General features: G+C 47.4%; 1 protein-coding gene and 1 non-coding gene across 2 annotated transcripts in view; both read right to left on the bottom strand.

The window, feature by feature from the left end:
* The window catches only part of cdon (cell adhesion associated, oncogene regulated), a 194,762-nt gene that overhangs the window by 121,902 nt on the left and 51,161 nt on the right, over positions 1-21,699 (bottom strand). The window contains exon 4 of the mRNA XM_080182261.1: positions 5,672-5,750. The gene's annotated coding sequence lies outside the window, so the exon portion shown is untranslated. The remainder of the gene's footprint in view (positions 1-5,671; positions 5,751-21,699) is intronic.
* On the bottom strand, positions 14,237-14,428 carry LOC145337472 (U2 spliceosomal RNA). Its single transcript, XR_013885361.1, has one exon. It is a non-coding gene; the product is annotated as a U2 spliceosomal RNA (small nuclear RNA).

Raw genomic sequence — 21,699 nt, 5'->3', positions numbered from 1 at the left:
CCATCCATAGAATCATAGAATCCCTGGAGTGCAGAAGCAGGCCACTGGGCCCATCGAGCCTGCATCGACTTTTTCCCGGGTATCCTACCCAGGCCGTACCCTCTGTAACCCCATAGACCGCATCAACTACAAGACCCTCATTGACCCTCCTTGTTACCTCACCAAAAATTGCAATCGAGTTGGCCAAGCACAAGTAAACACCGCCACACAGTTGGGACTTAGCGGTGAAGAATAAAATTCCTGAGGCCGATCAGACTAAGCGGGTGGAAATATTTGGCCCTGTGCTCTTCACTGTCCTGGAGTCTCCCAGGAATTCCAGATAAGGTTCCTAGATCCTGCCTCCAGCTACCCTGGAGAATAGTCGTTGAGGAGTTACAAACCTTTTTTTTGCTTGCTTCGTGTACTTTTGTCAATTAATTATGAAGATTGGAGATGGGGAAAATAAATCGCCAAGAGTCAGGAGCCTCTGATTGGGCATTCTCCAATTGGTGTAGGAAGGTGGTGTGACACAAGAATAACTGACCAATGGCAGGTGAGTAAGGGTGGGGCAGTTGTTGGGGTGGTGGGTTGGGGGGGGGGGGGCGGCGGGGGTGGTGGGGGGGGGTGGGGAGATACTATAACGAAACCTCCTGGAATGTGTCCAACCAGTGTTGGTGATCCTCAGCACAGCGTGCTGGTGAATATTGGCCATCGTTCATCATCAGGGTGCCCCGGAGATACTTCCCCTCTCTCTTCGGTGTCTGGTCTGAAAGGGGATTGTGGTGGTTAACGAAAACACTGTCCCACGTGCAGGTGAAGGGACTCAACATACATTGGCAACATTGACCATACTTCAAACGTGCATCACCGGCTGCGAGTTTATTTGAGATGTCCAGCAGTTGGGGGAAGGTGCTATATAAATGCAAGCTTTCCTTTCGTAAACTGCAGACCCTGTGCCACTTTCCTTTTGCTTCTCGGAATGATAGACCGGCCACGCTGAAACCAAATCCATCTGGGTCAGAAGTAAAGCTCGGCGGCCACCCTCCGACCTTTAAACTCTGACCTCCCTCCGTGGTGGCACCAGGGGCATAAATTGTGGTCGTCACAGCCTTTAGGTGTTAGTGGTCAAACACACTGCATCACCTCGTGTGAGAACAGGGTTGGCTGTGTCATCCCCCTGCTCTCTAACAAACCTATTGCTGGAACTCTGAATATTCAGTGCGTTTGACGAAACCTCTGCGAATAACAAAAAGGAAGCCACGTCTTCAGACTGAACGTAAGCAGAGGTGAATGTGGAGGCCTGGCTATGAAACTACAAGCCCCCATTTCCACGTTCAAAGTGGCCCTGATACCTGGTGGAAAGACAGCCAGACAAACCAGGTTATTCTTCATCAGGCCTCGGCGAACTTGGCAAATATTTTAGCCTGGGAGGAACGAGTTTCTGGTCCCGGGCTGTTCCCAGTGTTCAGCAGTGCGGAGAGAGCGAGCTCCCTGTTCACACACTCCTGGGCGACACATCTCCCATAGGTCACCATGCCAATTGGACACACACTGCATTCACTGCATAATGAACATCAGAATATTGACTGCTGCAGCACTAGACGTGTCTGCGGGCATTGCCCTGCTGACAATAGAGGGGGCTAACCGACACTGTATTAGAGATGACACGAGATAAAATAGAACTATCGCGGAACAGGCGCACAAGGGAACAATGACAGGCGCGTCTGTGCGAGAGATCTGTCCATATCTCTGAGCTCTGCATAAACTGAGCAGCAACCCCTAAGGCCTCAGACAGTCGTGTACCTAGCTGCACCTCCCCACCCCCCACCCCGCTTCAGCGAAAGTAAACAGCTTAAAAACTGTTTCCACGGCAACAGGAAGTGCCAAGAATCTGCACAACATGGCACTCTGTTGTCATAGAAAGGACTTTATGCATCGCTGTCCGGACAAGGGAGTGTTTGCTCTGTGAATGATTAGGGAAACAGCTTGTTTTCTGAAAAAGGATTTTGCTTTAATGCATTTCATAAAGAACAAAGTGGAATAAACCAGAATCATCACTGGAGCACGCCTCAGTAATCAGCGGCAGCAATTTTTTTGGGATAATGGAATGACATACTTGATATTCTGTACAGGCTCACAGTGTTATCTGGAGTAAAGGGGCTATCTATCTATATATTGTACACACACGTTGTTGCATATTGCACACGCTGGGTCATGTTACCGAGAGTGAAGGGGCAAAGTTAATATACCTGTTTTAGAACGGTCTCTTTCAAAGGTTTAATTGCAGATGTAGCCTGTCTCAATTGCTCTGGAGCCGGATCCCTGAATGGGGAGAACTCCCCCAAAAGAGAAACTAATCCTGATCCGAACTGGAGTTCCAGTTAAGTTTATTTCTTAGTGTCACAAGTAAGATTTACATTAACACTGCAATGAAGGTACTGTGAAATTCCCCTAGTTGCCACACTCTGGATCCTGTTTGGGTCAATGCACCCTAACCAGCGCGTCTTTCGGACTCTGGGTTTAAACCAGAGCACCCAGAGGAAACCCATGCAGACACGGAGAGAATGTGCAGACTCCACACGGACAGTGACCCAAACTGGGAATCGAACCTGGATCCCTGGCATTGTGAGGCAGCAGTGCTCACCACTGTGCCATCCTGCTGTCCCCATGCAAGGCCAGTTTAGACCAGCACCACTCATTTCTCAAGTTTTATTGGGGTTTTTCCTTCCGGGTCTTGCACTTGAATTAGGTTTTTAGTAAATAATGATCTCCCTCAGAGATCTGTTGGGAGGACGGGGCTGTGCTTCAGTCAGTAGGAATGAGGCCTTTACCATCAAACAGTGTAGCTTTACAGCACTGCCCGGGACATTGTAAGGTGGGAGATTCTTAGAAAGAGGAAAGTATCCTGCACTGTTTGTTCATGAGACAGACTAAAACGGTCACACTCATTAATGGCCAAGCGCTGGCCACCCTGGGGTGATCTTGGTTTGCTCCAGAACAGCAGCATGAGTCCATGCCCAGAACGAAAAGGACAGTAAAACAGAAATAAGAATACTGGTCTGAACTGGTCTTATATACTTTAAAATGGAACACCAGTAAAACGGGGAAATAAGGGGCCTGAACTGATGTTTCCCTCTTGGTAGGAATGACAATAGCCTCTGAGGTGGCATATTTGGTTTCAGTGTACTTGATAACCTGTTGGTGTCAGTGTTAGTCTCAGGGATGACACTCTTAGTTTTTGAGATTCCACTATGGGCCTCTGAGATGTCACTATTAATCTGCTGGGTGAAATTCTTATCCTTTGGCCTCTTGGTGCACTACTATCTTGCAGGGTGGCAGTGTTTCGCTGTCAGATGGTGCTGTTAGCTTTTGGGTAGCAGCCAGCATTATTTAGACACTTTATGAGCTCATACCTGATGGGTTTGAGCCACCTGCAGAGGCTGATGTTCACTCTGTCAATCTTCAAATGACCTGTTTTAAATTTAATGGGTTTCCTCCTGTCTGAACACTGATCTCTGAGAAGCAGCTAAGAGCCAGCAGTGTGAAGCCAAGCTTTCTCTTTGAAGACACTGAAACATTCTTACAGACTGACAGTTTCTGCATTTGCTCCGGGGGATTGAAACCCTGGTATCCTGGGGCCCAGAGCTGCATCAAACTGGGACAAGCTGAGGCCAGCCCAGGGTGAAGGATTATTACTTCACTGAGCTCACAACGGGATTCTTACTCAACTATTAGTTTCAATTTTTTAAAAAAAAAGTACACTTAGAGCAGAGCAGGGACTTAAATTTCGATAGTTCTGGGATATCAAAAGACGCTAGAGGTTGCAAGAAAGTGATGGCACCCATTGCAACTCTTACCCATCGCTCCTTCACTCACCCACCTCCACTGCAACCCAAAGGAATAACAAGAGTTTAAAGTTTGTCACAAGTAGGCTTACACAGCAATCGAGTTAGTGTGAAAATCTCCTAGTCGCCACATTCCAGTGCCTGTTTGGGTACCCTAGGGGAGAATTTAGCACGGCCAATGCATATAACTGGCAAATCTTGAGAACAGAACTGGAGGGCACAGCCTCAAAATAAGGGGGGGGTGGGGAATCAGTTTAGAACGGAGTTGAGGAGGAACTTCTTCTCGCAAAGGGTGGTGAATCTCTGGAATTCTCTGCCCATTGAAGTAGTGGAGGCTACCTCGCTGAATATATTTAAGATAGATTTCTGATAGACAAGGGAATTAAGGGTTATGGGGAGAAAGAGGGAAAGTGGAACTGATCCACTTCAGATCAGCCATGATCTTATTGAATGGCGGGGCAGGCTCGAAGGGCTAGATGGCCTACTCCTGCTCCTATTTCTAATGTTCTTTCGGGCTGCGGGTGGAAACCAGAGCACCCGGAGGAAACCCGTGCAGACACAAGGGGACTGTGCAGATCCCCAAGCCAGGAATTGAACTCAGGTCCCTGGCGCTGTGAGGCAGCGGTGTTAACCGCTGTGTCACCATGCCACTCACAGGAGACAATGTGAATTCAGGCCACATACATGGAGTGCAGGATAGACACTAAGGCCAAAATGCAATGGCCAGAGCTGTGACAAATTCCATATATATTACAATGCAAAAAAACTAGCAACTAGATCATTAACCCTACTCTGTATTGGTATTGTTCACATAGGAATAGTAAAAGACTATTCGACTGCTCAAACTTATTACCAACATTCGATCAGGTCATGGCTCTTCATCTTTTAGTTTGAGTTTTGTAAGCCGTATTAATCACAGTGAACAAAAATCTTTCAGTCTCAGTTTTAACCTTTTCAATTGAGCCCCAGGTCAGAATTTTCCAGACCCCACCCCCAGATCAGCAACAGGTTTTCCTGTAGCGGAGGCTGCTTGTCATTGGCTGCCGGCAGGATTTTCCACTCCCGCCGAAGTCAATGGCAATTTGCATGCCGCGCCAGTCTCGCCGTCTGAGAATCAGCTGCCGACATCGACCTCGGCAGGACTGGAAAGAGGATGGAGTTCCCATGTAGTTCCATGTCTCAGGACTTCCACAGGTTCTCAATGTGCACTTTGGTTGTACGTCTGGTCCCCAACAATCCGGGGACGCAGACTTTGCCTCATTGTCTAACCATCCTCCGCAATCTCCTCCTTGGACAACCTTGCAGCTTCCTTTCGATGTAACTGGTCCACTATGTCTGTGTCTCTTGTTCATCCCCCTCTCCTCACAGCTGGAAAGGGATCGGGGACTTCTCAACATCACGGAGGTGAGGTGTTTGTCAATTCCTGATCCAGATGGAAAAACTGCACACTGCTTGGAAAAGCAATTGCAGTCTGCACCTCAATTCCCTTTCCCTGGTCCCTGAACCTCACATTCTGTTTTAAACTCTCATCATTTGAAGGTAACTACTTCCAACGTCCAGGAGAGGAGGTTCATAGAACAACCTCAGAAATGACAATGACAACACCATAACTCCAAGCGCATGTAAACAGCAATCTGGTGAGGAAGCAGTTAGGTGAGAATGGGAATAGACTCTGCTCGGACTTCTACTCTACTTTTCCCCAGGATTGAACAGTCTATAAACAGTCACTGTCTATTCTCACTTATCAAACCACTCGCACAAGGGCATTATGAAGGGGCTCCAGGTAGAATTAAGAGGAGATAATGGGGGAGAAGACAAGAAGAGGAGAATTTGTCTCAAATGCCCACCTTGCTGATTGGAATTGTTAGAAAATGGTTGATTCCTGGCTCCCGATGATCACGCGATGCCGTCCCTGCCTTGTCCACACTGTGAAGTCAAAAAAGAGTTGACAATCAATCGATCTTTTAATTGCCCGAGGAACACAATCAGGAAAATAACTTCTACAACTGACAGCAATAACACAAACCATTCCCAATTGAAATTCAATTTAATTAACTTATTATTTAATGAGGATGTTTAGAAGTCAATAGATCACTGGCATCGATTGGACAACAAGATCATTAGGGCAGGAAACTGAGCCTCTGAGGATATCAATGTATCCCCTACACTGCCCACTGTCAGTTTGGAGGATCTGCCCCATCCCATTACTGTGAAACGTCACTGATCAACAACATGGATTCATGCTGGGAGGGGCTCACAGGGAGACAGGGAGAGTAATCAGTCTCTCCGGGCTAATCCTTCCAGTAAGCGGTGCCAATCCAGTGCCAGGACCTCAGCTCTCTATCTCCCCATTGTGTCGGTGGGCTTAATCTAGTAAGAAGTCTCACAGTGCCAGCTTAAAGTCCAATGGGTTTATTTGGAATCCCGAGCTTTTGGAGCGCTGCTCCTTCATCACCTAATACTATGTTGATGTTTTCATAAATCATCCAAATCAATTGGTTAGATTCAACAACAATAACTTTGATTTATACAGCACCTATAGTGCAACAAAAATGCCTCCTCGGTGTTTCACAGGAGCATTCTAAACCGGATATGGCACCAAGCCTTATTGGTAGATATTGGGTGAGATTTTCTGGCCTCACTTGTCCTGAGACTGTAAAATACCTCCCGAGGTCAACGGACCTTCCCATTGTTTGCCCCTCACCAGCTCCGATTCCAGTGGACGGCAGGGTGGTAAAATTCCGGCCATTGAATCAGATGGCTGGGTAGGCATTGTAAAGGAGGAACGAGAGATCAAGAGTCAGACAGGTGTAGAGATGTTATTCCAGAGGTGGGGTCTCAGTAACTGAATGCATGGCCACCAATGCTGTAGTGATTAAAATTGATCAAATTCCGGCAAAAAATGTCACCCCTGGGATTCGGTTATTCCATATTTAACCATCTTTATTTGTTCACACTTCCAGTTAGTTCCGGCTATTCTATAGTAGAGCCTTCTTTACTCAGAGGGTAGTATGGGTGTGGAATGCCCTGCCTGCAGCAGTTGTGGACTCACCAACTTTAAGGGCATTCAAATGGTCAGTGGATAGGCATATGGATAACATTGGAATAGTTTAGGTTAGAGGGTCATTAGATTGGTTCCACTGGTTGGTGCAACATCGAGGGCCGAAGGGCCTGTACTGCGCTGTAATGTTCATGTTCTATGTTCAATTAGGTTCCAGCCTTCAGTTCACTGCGTCCCCTCTATTGCCAGGGCTGCCTTGACCAGGTTTGCCAGGCAGTCACTCACCCAACTCTCTGTGGTACAGAGGCGCAAAGGTGGCATGATCCTTTATTTCCCTACATCCCATAGGTTCGCTAACCCCTTGTTTCTCTCCGCTAAATGCACCACGCAGAGTCAGGTCCCAGCGATGGGGGCTCTCGGGAGACCTTGCATGCATTCCATTCTCTTATCGTCAGCCATCTCTCTCGTCCTCTCTCCAAGCACACAGTCTGCTGAACACTCGGTGTAGATCCTTCCTTTCCTCACCTTTTAATCAGAGCCTGTCATTCTTACTCCAACCCCATGCATGCAGACAGATTGGTAAATCCTTTAACTGTTGATAACCTTCCATTGGAATAGTTAGTGAGAGAACAAACTGGCAAACTCACCCCCACTGTTTCTCAAAGAAACTCCCCTGATGAAGGGATCTGTACACAACATTTATAATCTGTCTTGACTGGCCCACTGCATATTTCCAGTGTTCTCTACTTCAAGCTCATGATCTATAAAATCAATGTGGAAGTTGTAAAACGTTGGGGGGGGCAAACGGACCCGAGATGTTCCTTGCCCTCAGAGCACTGTTGGTGAGCAGTCTAGACTCTCCACACATTGTAGAACCCACAAAGTTTTCACTCTCTTGAGAATTCACTCTCTGGAGCAGGGAATGGATACAGGGAAACCAGAAGCATGCTGTTCCCAATTTCCTGCCCTTTATTTCACTGGGAGAGAGAGGTGGTAGCCAACGGTGTCAAATGGCTGATAGAATCATAGAATCTCTGCAGTGCAGAAGGAGGCCATTTGGCCCATTGAGCCTGCACCGACCACAATCTCATCCAGGCCCTTTCCCTGTAATCCCATATATTTACCCTGTTAATCTACCTGACACCAAGGGGCAATTTAACCTGCACATCTTTGGACTGTGGGAGGAAACCCATGCAGACACGGGGAAAATGTGCAAACTCCACACAGTCACCCAAGGTTGGAATTGAACTCGGGTCCCTAGCGCTGTAAAGCAGCAGTGCTAACCACTGTGCCACCGATACACAAGCTCAGTTCCAGGGTCAATAAAGACAAAGACTCAGCTGAGCTTTGCTTGGAGGGTGCGAATGGAGAGGCGTGATCATCTCTGTAACTGGGGTGGCCATTTTTCTTCATGAGATGTGCCTGTTGCTAGCATTCCTAATTGCCCTTCACTGGTTGCTTGCTTGGGCATTTCAGAGGGCAGTTACGAGTCAATAACATTCCTCTGGGTCTGCAGTCACATGTAGGCCTGACCATGCAAGTATTGTATGGTCTGGCCTAGAGTCATAGAGTCACAGAAATTTACAGCATGGAAACAGGCCCTTCAGCCTAACTTGTCCATGCCGCCCAAGTTTTACCATCAAGCTAATCTCCATTGCTCGTGTTTGGCCCATATCCCTTTATACCCACCCTACCCATGTAACTGTCTAAATGCTTTTTAAAAGACAAAATTGGTACCTGCCTCTACTGCTGCTGCTGACAGCTCATTCCAGTGTCCAAAGTTGTGTGGGTTAGGGGGATTAGCAGGATAAATACGTGGGGTTATAGGGATAGGGCCTGGGTAGGATGCAGTGTTGGAGAGTTGGTGCAGACTCGATGGGTCGAATGGCCTCCTTCTGCACTGTAGAGATTCTATGATTCGCTGTTACAGCACCTATCACCTTCTGAAGCTGAACCAGAGTGCTACCAATGAGCTAACATAGAGGAGGTGTGAGTTGTGGTTTAGCCTGGGCTCTGCCATTCCTTTCCCTGTAGGTGAATGCACCTGGTATTCAGCCTATCTAGTCCAGATGGGTGAGAACAGCAACTCTTCCTCTGCCACTTCTTCATGCCCACCAGGTAATTGCCAGCAAGGTGAACCAAGATTGTGACAGTGACACGCACGGACCTCAGAGTGTGGCGTTTACCCTCTTTGCGTTGTGTGGAAGCTGGACCCTTCCCATTACCTATGGAAGGTCTTCTGTAACACCTTGAGAATGATAGCTGGCCAGGAATGTGTTAAGGAGTGATAAGAGAGGGTGTTTTATATGGGGTTGGCTGCTTGGATGGGAGCCATGTGTGCTGTGTCAGTGAGTGGCAGGTTACAAAATTGCACGTTTTATGTGAGTTCTCCTGCTGGTATGGGAGCCATAAGCTGCTTAAGAAAAGCAGGTACAGTACGTGGGAGAGTGTCAGGCAGTCCTGTAACTGTCTCTGATTGTCAGCTTGACACCAGCTCTTTGTGGCTTCTCAAGAGTTTACATTTTTTAAAATTGAACGTGGCAGCCTGCTTTCCAAGCAGACAACCTGAGACTGATCCCAGGGCAGCCCTGTGCTCACCACCAAACACCTCCAACAAGGTATTCACTTTCCAAAATGCTCCCAGCTTTTACAATGTAAATCGCAGATGTTGGTTCAGGCCGGTTTCTCCACACCACCACCCCCCGCCCCCCCACCCCGCCCCCCCACCCCCCTCCTTGTCCCCACTACACTTTCAGCTGATAAATTCAAGCTGTCGTGCGTTACCGAGTCTCTGAAGGCTTTTCTGTGTGTGTAAATCAGGCCAGACGGCAGTGAGCTGGGTCCACCCAGCGGGGAGCCAATGACATCACTGTGCACTGTGCCTGGATTCCCGCTGATCCCCTGGCAATATCATCTGAAGAAATGTTAGGATAGACACGGGGCTTTGTTCTCTCTGTAGAAAATTCAATCCAGCTGGCACAGACTGTGGGATAGACTGCGGAGACCATTAAACTACCCATCTCCACTCATACCCCAATACCCTAGCACCGACCCCAAATCCTGGAAAGAAAATGTGGCTGTCTCCCACTTAAAATCATTGCAGGTCTCCTTCTGTTTCGTAGGATTCAATTTTTCAGTTAGTGAGTGTGTGTGTGTGTTTGTGAGAGTATGTTTGTGATGTGTGTTTGTGAGTGTGACTGTGTTTAAATATATGTTTTTGAGAGTGTGCGGATATGTTTGAGAGTGTGTTTATGAGTTGTGTTTGTGAGAATGAATGTGTTTGTGAGAGTGTGTGTGTTTGTGAGTGTGTTCATGAGATGTGTTTGTGAGAGTATGTGTTTGTGAGTGTGTTTGTGAGAGTGTGTTTGTGAGAATGTGTGTGTGTGAGTGTGTGTGTTTGTGAGGGTGTGTTTGTGAGGGTGTACTTATGACAGTGTGTTGCGAGAATGTGTGTGTGTGAGAGTGTGTGTATTTGTGACTGTGTGTTTGTTAGTGTGTGTTAAAAAAAGTTTATTATTGGTCACAAGTAAGGCTTACATTAACACTGCAGTGAAGTTACTGTGAAATTCTGTTCGGGTCAATGCACTCAACCAGCACGTCTTTTGGAATGTGAGAGGAAACTGGAGCATCTGCAGGAAACCCACACAGACACGGGGAGAATGTGCAGACTCACACAGACAATGACCCAAGCTGGGGATCAAATCCAGGTCCCTGGTGCTGTGAGGCAGCAGTGCTAACCACCGTGCCACCCATGTGGGTTAGTGAGTGTGTGATTGTGAGTGTGTGTGTATTTGTGAATGTGTGCTTGTGTACATCTGCAAATGTGTGTACGTGTGTGTATCTGCTTGTGTGCCAGTGCCTGTTATGTGTGTGTGTGTGTGTGTGTGTGTGTGTCTGTGTGTGTGAGATTTGGGGTGACCTTGAGCCCATGCCTGGCATCCATGCGAATACCTGCAGGGGCTCCTGTTCTCAGCTGGCGAGTTTGTGATTTCCCTGCCTCTCACTAGTGACGTTGGGCATGAACCTGCTTTACAACTATTTGAATAGATTTTAATATAATTAATCTGCCCCTGCCCAGATACTGACCACCCCACCCCCCAGCTGTATGTTGACACTGCACAGACATGACGTTGCATCAGCGCAGCTTCCAACAGGTTCACTAGATGTGAACCTGTTGAGGGGGTCTCCTCGGGGGTGCAAAGGTAAGTATAGCTCTCGAGGAGACGGACTTGGCCAGACAGTGGCCTAGCAGTGCCAACCTACATCAAGGAACTGTCCCAATGGGAGCCTCATGAAGGGAGGGGGGGTTAAATTCATCTAGATGTGGTGGTGGCCATGAGTGGATGGGAGGAGCTGGGGATGTCGGTGATATTTGTCGGAGGGGGCTGGGGGAGGGAGGGAGTGGAGGACGGGGGAGCATGGAATTGGGGGTTGGCTCAGACTGTGGGGTGGGGAAGGGGCCAATGATTGTTGGAAGGGAGAGCCCCTGAGACCTCTCTGATGGGCTGTGGGGAGGTTTGCTCAGGTTACAATCTCTGTGCAGCCAGGTTTTGCCAGTCTGCAGAGACCCCACCAACGTGTAGGACAGTGTGAAAAGCAGTCCTTTGATTTATTTTGGCAGAGTATCATAAAGTCTGTAGAGAAACACATCCGTTTTCTCGCTGGAAACAACACTCTGCCATTATTTGTGTGTGTTTCCATGTGACAATGTGTGAGCGAGAGCGTGTGCATGTGTATCTGTATGTGAATCTCTGCGTGTATCTGTGTGCATGTGTATGTGTGTCTTTGTGAGTGTGTATGTCAATGTGTGTGTGTGTGTGTCTGTGTGTGTGTCTGTATGTGTATGCGTGTCTGTGTGTGTGTATGCATGTCCGCGTGTGTGTGTGTGTGTGTGTGTGTGTGTGTATCTGTGTGTGAGTGTGTGTCTCTGTGGGTATGTGTTTTATGGATGGTTTAACAGCTCCTGTAGGGACAGAGACTTCTCCGTATCGCATATACTCTTGTATGTGTGTTGTCTGCAAGTATGTGTATATCTGTGTGCTGGTTTACATATATGTGCGTTGGTATATGTGAATGCATGTATGTCTCTGTGTTAATGTGTGTGTGTCTCTGAATTCATGCATGTGGTGCATGTGTGGTTATCTGTGTATGCTTGGATCTGACTATGTGTGCACGAGTGTGTATCTACATATATGTCTGTAAGCATGTGTGTGAAACTGTCAAATATTACAGTGGAAATGTGTTGTGTCACTTCCACCGTATGGACGAGATGAAGGATTAAAAGTAAAATTTTGCAGCTCCTGACTGTTCAGCCTCAGTTGAGGTTCCTCTGAAGATACCCTTCCCTATGTTGTCTGCCTGTCAGTGCCCTTTGCAGTTCTGCTTACCAAGCGGGCGCCCAATCCTGGAAATTTTACTGGTGCTAAACTCCTTGTGTCCTGACATTACCCAGGGTGGGTGATCCTCCCAGCTGGCACCCAGGGTTGATGGTGCGCTGCCAACTCTTTAAGTCATGGAATCATAGATATAGAATCCTTACAGTGCAGAAGGAGGCCATTCAGCCCATTGAGTCTGCACTGACCTCAATCCAACCCAGGCCCTAACCTCGTAACGCCATGCATTTACTCCAGACAGTCCCCCTGACACTAAGGGACGATTTAGCATGGCCAATCCACCAAACCCGCATATCCTTGGATTGTGGGAGGAAACCCACGCAGACACGAGGAAAATGTGCAAACTCCACACAGACGGCCACCCAAACCAGGAACCGAACCCAGATCCCTGGCACTGTGAGGCAGCGGTGCTAACCATTGTGTCACCATGCCACCTCAGTGACAAAAGCTTATAGCCTGTTATCAAATGAACATCTTTCCAATGAGCTATGAGACTTTGAGCTGCAAGTTTAACTGATTTAATTGGACTCCAACTATTGGATGTGAGCCCTGTCTTTGCCACCCTAAAATTAGTATTGACTGAAGTGTCAGTTCTGGTTAATCCCAGTGGACAGGAAGGATAGTAGGTTTGGGCTGGATTTCCAATTGCTTGAGGGCTCAGAAATGGGCATGGGGGAGATGTAAAAATTGCATTCTCGGGGTCGGGGGGGGGGGCATCTCTGGATTTTGACACCTCTGCACCAAGAATTTCTGTGAGGGTCCGGGGAGGGGGGAGGCAGGAACCTGCTTGCTTCAATTTAACGACCCATTAAGCTTCTTGAGGATCGTTAAGGGACAATTTTTCATGGCCACTCAACCTGACCTACACATTTTCCTTAAATCCGTCTTAAATGAGCTCCCTTTATTCTATGCTCTCTGGTCCTACAGTCTTCCATGAATGCGTTGGGTCTTTTAGGTCAAACCTAGCGTGGACAAACTCAAGTTAAATTAGGACAAAGTAAAAGGGGCAGCTCCCCAAAAGGAAGGGGAACGGCCCGAACAAAAACAAAAGTACAAAGGAAACTTAAGACACATCAAATCAAAATGTGATTGCCGGGATCTATAACGCACCTCAGCCCCTGCGGTGCTCAGCGGGCACGGAAGACGTCAACTGTGCCTGCGGACACCGCGTGCTCCTTCTCCAGGGACACCTGGCCGCGAACGTAGCTGCGGTAGAGGGGCATGAATGGGTTAGAATTCAATTTGGAAATTGGCAAGCCTAAAGAGTCTGCTGCATTTCAGTGTCAAGGCCAATAGGGAGAGCAGCGAAAGGAGGTAGGAACAGAGTGTACTGTGGCCAGACTTGTGGACGATACAAAGATGGGAGGGAAGATAAGTTGTGAGAAGGATATAAATGGTTTGCAGAAATATATTGACAGATTAAGTACTCGGGCAGAAAATGGAATTAAATGTGAGATTGTTCATTTTTGGAAGAAAGAATGAGAAGGTAGATTATTATTTAAATGGAGAGAGGCTGCAGAAAGCTGTAGCACAAAGGGACTTGGGGGTCCTTGTTCATGATAGGCAGAGAGCTAGTGTACAGGTGCAGAAGGTAAGGAGGAAAGCAAATGGAATGCTGGCTTTTATTTCAAGGAGGCAGGAGTATAAAAACAAAGAGGTGTTGCTGCAACTGCACAAGGTACTAGTGAGGCCATATTTAGAATATCACGCACTGTTTTAGTCTCCTTAATTAAAGGATATATTATCATCGGAGATAGTACAGAGGAGGTTTACTCGGATGATCCCAGGTATGGAGGGACTGCCACATGAGGGGAGATTAACCAGGTTGGGTTTGTACTTCTTGGAGTTTAGACGAGTGAAAGGTGATACGATTGAAATACATAAAAATTCTTAGGGGTTTTTTTTGTTTTTATTCCAGTTCAATCCAATCGAATCCAATTCAGAGTCCCAACAAGTTGGGACATTCCCGATCCAGGCTGACAAGACACGGATCTCACCTCCTGTCTTGGGCTTGATCTACACGATCCAAGCTGATTGGAGTAGGCATTGCTCCTCCTCCAAGGCTTGATCTCATTTGCATTTTAGCCAAAAGGCTGAGATGTCACTTTTAAAAATTGCTTCAAACGAAGCTGAAATGTAACCTAATGACTTCAAACAAGCGCAGCATGTCGATACTACACTTGATCTTAGCCAAAAGGCTGAGAAGCGAGTTAGACAGGGTAAATGCTGGGAGGGTGTTTCCTTTCATGGAAGAGTGTAGGACCAGAGGGCATAGAATAAGGAGAGCTCATTTAAGACTGATTTGAGGAAAGGTCAGGTTGATTGGCCATGAAAAATTGTCCCTTAATGTCCCAAGGTATATAGGTTAGGAGGATTAGCGTGGTAAATACGTGGGGTTACAAGACAAGCCTGGGTAAGAGTCAGTGCTGACCCAATGGGCTGGATGGCCTCCTTTGTATTGTAGGGATTCAGTGATTCTTCTCTCAGAGTGGTGAATCTTTGGAAATCTTTATCCCAGGAAGCTGTGGGGGCTGAGAAATCCTTAAACATTTTCAAGGCTGAGATCAAAATGTTTTTAATCAGTCAGGGAATTGAGATAAGGCAGGAAAATGGACCTAGTAAATATTAGATTAGCCATGATCTAATTAAATGGTGCAGCAGGCTCGAAGGGCTGAATGGCCTACTCCTGTAAAATATTTCTTATGGTCTTAGTTTGTTTTACTAAGGTGAAAAATCTTGGGAGCTGGGGCGTCTTCCACTTGGCTACTTTTGTGAGCAGTTGAGGCTGCTGGCCCTCCGAGGAGTGACCTCTCCGACAAGGCAGATGTAGGCCCCAACATGGCTGCCGCCTGGCTTTACCCCCTTGCTGCTGTCAGCACCTTTAGCAGGGGAGATGGCCGGCTTGGGAAAAAAAAAATTAAATCCACTTTAAAGACCAACGTCTTAGCAGATGGAATTATCTGGAATGGCAAAGTCTGGTTTGATTCTGTCACGGACACCTGTGATAGCTCAAGGTACAGAGGTGCCATTAAAAATGGCAACAGCTGGAGGAGATTAAGCTCAGCCTGGTCTCAGCTGCCTGTGATCACAGAGCTCCGACCGCCACTCCTGCTGGCTCAGACTGGATCACATTGTGCTGCTACGATGGGAGCACAGCCTGTTTTTGAATGTTTCGCATTTTTTTGGGGGAGGAAATTTAAGAGCTGGTGTGAAATTGGAGCCTTTGGAAGCGAAACGAATTAACGTTTTACACTGAGCAAGCAGGCCGTGTCTGAGTTTGTACGCTGTGCTTTTCTGTGACTCCTCCGGGGGCAGGAGAGAGGGTTAGAGTACCTCCGATTCTGGCTTCCTGCGCATCCCCAAATCTCAAACCACGCCCCCCCCCCCCCCCACACCAAACCACTGATACCCCCCAGCCAGACCCAAAACTACAGGATTCCCTGCCAAACTTCTCAACTTCTCCCTCCTCCTTCTACCTCTTTGACCAAGCTTTTGGCCACCTGTCCTCATACCTCACGTGGCTCGGTACCACACTTCTGTCTGATTACACTCCTGAGAACCAGTTTCTACTCTGTTATACAGGTGCCGTGTAGAAGCAAGTTGCTGTTGTTGAATCACCCTTTCTGAAAGTATTGTCACTCCCTGTTGATTTAACCATTCTGGGCGCAAAGTGAGTTTGTGTGAGGAATATAAAGTTCGTCACTGATGAAGGAGCAGCGCTCCGAAAGCTCGGTGATTCCAAATAAACCTGTTGAACTTTAACCTGGTGTTGTGAGACTTCTTACTGAATATAAAGAACACCCTTCATTGTTATAAAGCCATGCTTTATATCAAAAATTATTTATTTATTGGGCTGAAGCCATTGTTGAGTCTTTATAGACCATTTATTTTTAAAATGACTTAAACTGCTAAGACGGTGGAGCAATTACATAACTATAACCTTGCACATTCTAAAGCCATTAAAATGGAGTTAGCTGTCTGAGGATAGGCAGCAGAGACAATCACCTTAGTAAAGTTTCTTAATTAGTCATGACTTGGCTTACATTGACACTGCAGTGACGTTACTCTAAAAATCCTCCCGTCGTCACACTCCGGTGCCTGTTCGGGTACACCGGGGGAGAATTTATCATGGCCCTAACCAGCACATCTTTCAGACTGTGGGAGGAAACTGGGGCGCCCGGAGGAAACCCACGCAGACACAGGGGAGAACGTGCAGACTCCGCACAGACAGTGACCCAAGCCGGGAATCGAACTCGGGTCCCTGGCACGGTGAGGCAGCATTGCTAGCCACTGTGCCACCGTGCTGCCCCCAGAGGAGATTTAGAGGAGTGTGAACGAAACTGGCCCATTCACAAAACAGCCAGACAGCCTGTGCCTTTCACTGGGTGTGGACCAAACCATCAGACAAAACCACTTTGCTCAATGGCTGAGATGGGAACTCCTCCATCCATAATCAATTTATGTTGAAATCGTAGACCTGGAATCGTTGTGACCACGTTTGGGTAACTGGTCAGTTGGTGAGACAGGATCATGCGATGAGCCCAATAACCCTCTCTGTGCTTTTACGAACCATCTCATCTCCAGGCCAGTCAGAACGGATGAGGAAGAGAAGCAGAGGAAGAAGAAGCTTGAGGGGACTCTCTCTTTCTCCATCCATCCTGCATACTTGAGTCCTGCCTGTTGTTTGACCAGCTACACTCTGAGAGCAGTCTCTGAGAACAAATCAGGCAGCTGCTGATTCCTGAAGACCAAACAGGGATCACCCATCAGCTCCTTTAAATCAGCTCTGACAAAGGGTCATCCAGGCTCCAAACATTGGCTCAACTCTCTCTGTACAGATACTGTCAGAGCTGCTGAGATTTTCCAGCATTTTCTGCTTTTTGTTTCAGATTCCAGCATCTGCAGTATTTATCTTTAAATCAGCCTGTTGCAGAATTTGGGAAGACCATTGACCCCCAGTCTGAAAGCAAACATGCCCCTGTCTATATCAACGGGGACAAAGTAGGTAGGGTCAAGAGCTCCAAGTTTTTAGGCATCCAGATCACCAGCAACCTGTCCCGGGGGTCTGAGTACATTATCAAAGCTGACACCCTTCAGGGCAGCATTGAGGGAGAGCTGCATTGTCAGAGGTGCCGTCCCATGGATTAGTTATTAAATGAAGGAGACTGTTTCCCTATTCAACTGAATTAATCATTCATAGAACCCTATGGTACAGCAAGAGGCCCTTCAGCCCATTGAGTCTGCACCGACCATAATCCCACCCAGGCCCTACCCCCACTCCGTACATATTTTACCCACTAATCCTCTCTAACCTGTGCATCTACAGTCAATTTAGCAAGGCCAATCAAACTAACCTGCATGTCTTTGGACCGTGGGAGGAAACCGGAGCACCCGGAGGAAACCCACGCAGACATGGGGAGAATGTACAAACTCCACACAGACAGTGACCCAAGCCAGGAATCGAAGCCAGGTCCCTGGAGCTGTGAAGCAGCAGTGCTAACCACTGTGCTAACGTGCTGCCCACGATAATTAAGAAAAATAATCTAAAATCCTATTTGCAGGAGAGCCGGGAAGTTTTGCTGGTTAATATTTGGTTTTAAATCAACACCTTGAAATGCCGAATAACTGATTATTTATCTCATTGCCGTGGTTGGAATGTGCTGAGTGCAAATTGGTTGTCTACAGGGCCACGGTGAGCAACTCCCAAAACAATTCCTTGGCTGTGAAAGGTTCTGGAAGGTGAGATAGGTGCTATGCAAATGTATAGTTTTAAAATGCTTGTGATACGCAGAGAGGGCTTCCGTCTTAGAGGAATCAAAGAATGGCATTGAAGGCTTCCATCTCTGAACAATGCCTCTGAGCTCCTATAGTTATTACTGACGGCTCAGGCCAGGATTGTCAAACACCCCCCCACCCCCACCCCGACCCTTCCGCCCCCTCCCTTCTCACCTGCCCGTTTGATCTGCGGCATGAGACCAAGCCGGGGAATGCTCACCCACACCTGACCCCAGCACCTGAGGTGTCCGAATGTCCCCACCGGCTGACAAAGATTTATGATGTGCCACATTTGCCACCCTGCAGGTACGGATGGACCACCCACCAGCTCGATATCCCTGGAAGGCGTGAAGTGGGAGTCATGCCATTCGCATGATAAACGGTTCAGTGACTTGGTTCAGAGTTGAATGGGGTCCTGAGGTAATTTGCAAATATTACGACTGCGTCAAACTTAAACAAACTGAAACATCCTGGCTATTCGGGAAAGGGGAAAGGTATTTTTGGCAGGAGCAGTATTTTCACATCTTCCTTTAATTCGCAGTCTTTGACAGGCAATCCCAGCCCCGAATCCCAGAGAAGCAAGACAGCTCCGATTGAGGGGAGTGTGGTGGGAGTGGGCAGGTTGGCCGGGAGGTGGAGTGTGGAAGCAAGAGGCGACTAACACTTATAACATTTGCAAAGTTCTAGGGATAAGGCAGGGGGATGGGATGAGGCACAATGGTCTTTCAGGGAGTCAGATTCAATGGAACAAATGGCCTTCTGCATTGTAACGGTCCTACGATACATCATTTCTCATACAGTGAACATGAGGGGGAAAAAAGTAGAAGGACAGGGAAGCAGGATAGGAGGGGGCAGTAAAAAGTGTGGGATGTTCATGTGAAATGTGGACACTGGCAGTGCTCTGTAAATTCTGTGTGATTATATTATGTAGCGACTGTTATTTAGAGATTTGTATAATCTGTATCCTTCGATCCCTTTGCTCCTCTTTCCCATTTAGACTTTTATTTTTCAAGTAGATAGTCCCTCCCAAAAAGCCCTCCCTTTGCACGCGATTGGAATCCATTTACCATTTACACATCCATTCTGCAGGTTTGTTAAGGTCTTCTCCCATGTTCTGTTCAATATCGATCCCTTAACAACATCAGTAAAACAGATTATCTGTTCTTTTTTTTTAAATCGAAGAGTTGGTTGTGAGAGCTTGCTGTGCACTCATTCTCAAATCACAACAGTAACTGTATTTCACTTGCTGTAGGTGCTCTGAGACATCCAGTCCAAAGATGTGCGGGTTAGGGGGATTGGCCATGGGGGATTGACCCTAGTGTCAGGGGACCAGCAGGGTAAATATGTGGGGTTGTGGGAATAGGTCCTGGGTGGGATTGTGGTCGGTGCAGACCTGGTGTCTTCTGTACAGTAGGGATTCTGTGATGCTTTGATTCTACATCCTGAAGTCATGAAAGGCACTACGTAGATTTTGCCAGCGAGTTGGCTGAGGTCCCAAAAGATCAGCACAGCCATCGAGTAAGAGAGGACATGAGGAATTCTGACATCGGTTTCCAGTCCAAATCTTCATCCATTTCTCTTTTAGACTCCAACAGGCTGGCTGTGGCTTTCCCAATTTTTAAAAAGTTTCATTTCAGTTTTGCAGCCTACGTGTGCCGTCTTAGGACACGGGCAGATTTGGGTTATTTCAGGCAAGAATTCCAGGCACGTTTTTGGAGACATTCAGAGAGCCAAAGACACCTTGGGAAGAGAAGCACGTTCAGGGTGACTCTGGAGGGGGAGAAAATCCCAGGCCTGGGTGAATGCAGCTCTCACTGAACTCTGCAAACTTGACACCATCCAAGACAAAGCTGCCTAATCGATTGGCTCTGCGCGTCCCAGATGCACAGCAGCAGCGGTGTGTACCATCTGCAAGATGCACTGCAGCAACTCAACATTCAACAGCACCTTCCAACCCTGTGACCTCTATCACCCAGAAGGACAAGGACAGCAGACATATCGGAACACTGCAAGCTCCCCTTCCAGCCACTCACCACCCTGAGTTGGCAATATTTCAGTCAGCCCTTCACTGTCGCTGGGTCAAATTCCTGGAACTTCCTCTCTAAGAGCACTGTGGGTGCACCTACACCTCAGGGACTGCAGTAGTTTAAGAATGCAGCTCGACACCACCTTTTAACTTGAGATGGGCAATAAATATTGGCCTAGCCAGTGACAGTCACATCCCCTGAACAAATTAATTAAAAAAAGCGGTGTTAACCGTCTATCGCTGCCGAAAACCCAGAAGCAAAAGTTAATCTGAATCCAGTGGTAAAAAAAGGGGACATTGCTGCACCTAATAAACACAGCTTGGAGTTTCTTATCTGACTCATAAAACAGCCACATTGCTGGCTGCATCTTACAATAATTTACAAGAACTCTTTCTTGGTCATAATCTGATGGAAGAGCTCAGTAAGAGAGGGGCACTGACTAGTCTCCAAACCTCTTTCTGATGGAGCTGGAGCAAATTGTGTTTTTGTTTGCCTTCAAGATGTCCAACACTATTTGCTGTATATTCGGGATGCGAGAATCCATTTAGAGCCAGTTACCAGCACCCCCTTCCCCCACACACTGCACCTGATTCGGAGATTGGGAAGTGCGCACTGCAGTCTCGCTGGCTTGAAGCATCCAATTGGAGTTTCTCAAGTTGAAGGGATTTTACTTGGCCCTTTCCTCTGAAGCAACGTTCCCTCTCCCCGCCAAAAGCAATCTCAGGCTTATCATAGTGCAGGGAGTTAATTACACTCGAGAGCAACACACCGACACAGCTGCCAGGAATCTGTGGCTTGGAAGCTGGAAATTCCTGATGACAGACGTTAGGGACCAGTTGGCTTGCCAACTTAGGTTGGACGTATTCCTGGAAGTTTCACCGTGTGACCTCCCGCCTCCAACTACCCCACCCAGTTAAATGGCCCTTTTGTTAACCGCCCCCCCCGATAGTTCTGTTAGGAATAAAGGAAAATGAAATATAAACCATGCAATGCTTTAATTCTACCCTCCCCCACTCCAATTAATCTCTAATTGCTCTTAATTCCAGGATAGTGCTGGAAGGTTGACCACCCTCGGGGCAGATACAGCAGCATTGCTCTCTGATTCCAGCAGCAGTACGATTGAGTGAGCAGCAGATTATTTGATTCTTTCCTCTCTTACTTGCCTGAGGCTGTGATTCACACTGGAGCTACGATCTGACAACCACAGACTGCTTTCCAATACCCCACCCAGGAACTAGCCTTCTAAGTGCCAACGGGAACATTGGCACTTAGAAGTTCCTCTTCAAGTCACTCACCATCTTGACTTGGGAATATATCATCATTCCTTCACAGTGGCTGGATGGAAATCCTGGATCTCCCTCCCTAACAGCGCCAGATGAACTGCAGTGATTCAAGAAGGCAGCTCACCCCCACCTTCTCAGGGCAACTAGCGATGGGCAATAAATACTGGCCAGCCAGTGATGCCTACATCCCAGATTGGATTTTTAAAAAATTGAGCTTTTTATGCCATTGAAATGTTTCTGAAATGAGGAAAACAAGAGCTTTAATTTTCTTCTTACAATATCACTGTCACAGCTTGTGAGAATGGGTTTCTTGTGTTGGAGACAGAAACAGCAAGAAGTCTCACAACACCAGGTTAAATTCCAACAGGTTTATTTGGTCCAGAAAGTTCGTGATAC

The sequence above is a fragment of the Carcharhinus amblyrhynchos genome, unplaced genomic scaffold (genome assembly GCF_965287045.1).
Source record: "Carcharhinus amblyrhynchos unplaced genomic scaffold, sCarAmb.v2.hapA scaffold_49, whole genome shotgun sequence".
NCBI classification, from domain to species: domain Eukaryota; kingdom Metazoa; phylum Chordata; class Chondrichthyes; order Carcharhiniformes; family Carcharhinidae; genus Carcharhinus; species Carcharhinus amblyrhynchos.
Note: the sequence above shows the minus strand (reverse complement) of the source record. Positions and strands in the feature narration are given on the sequence as shown.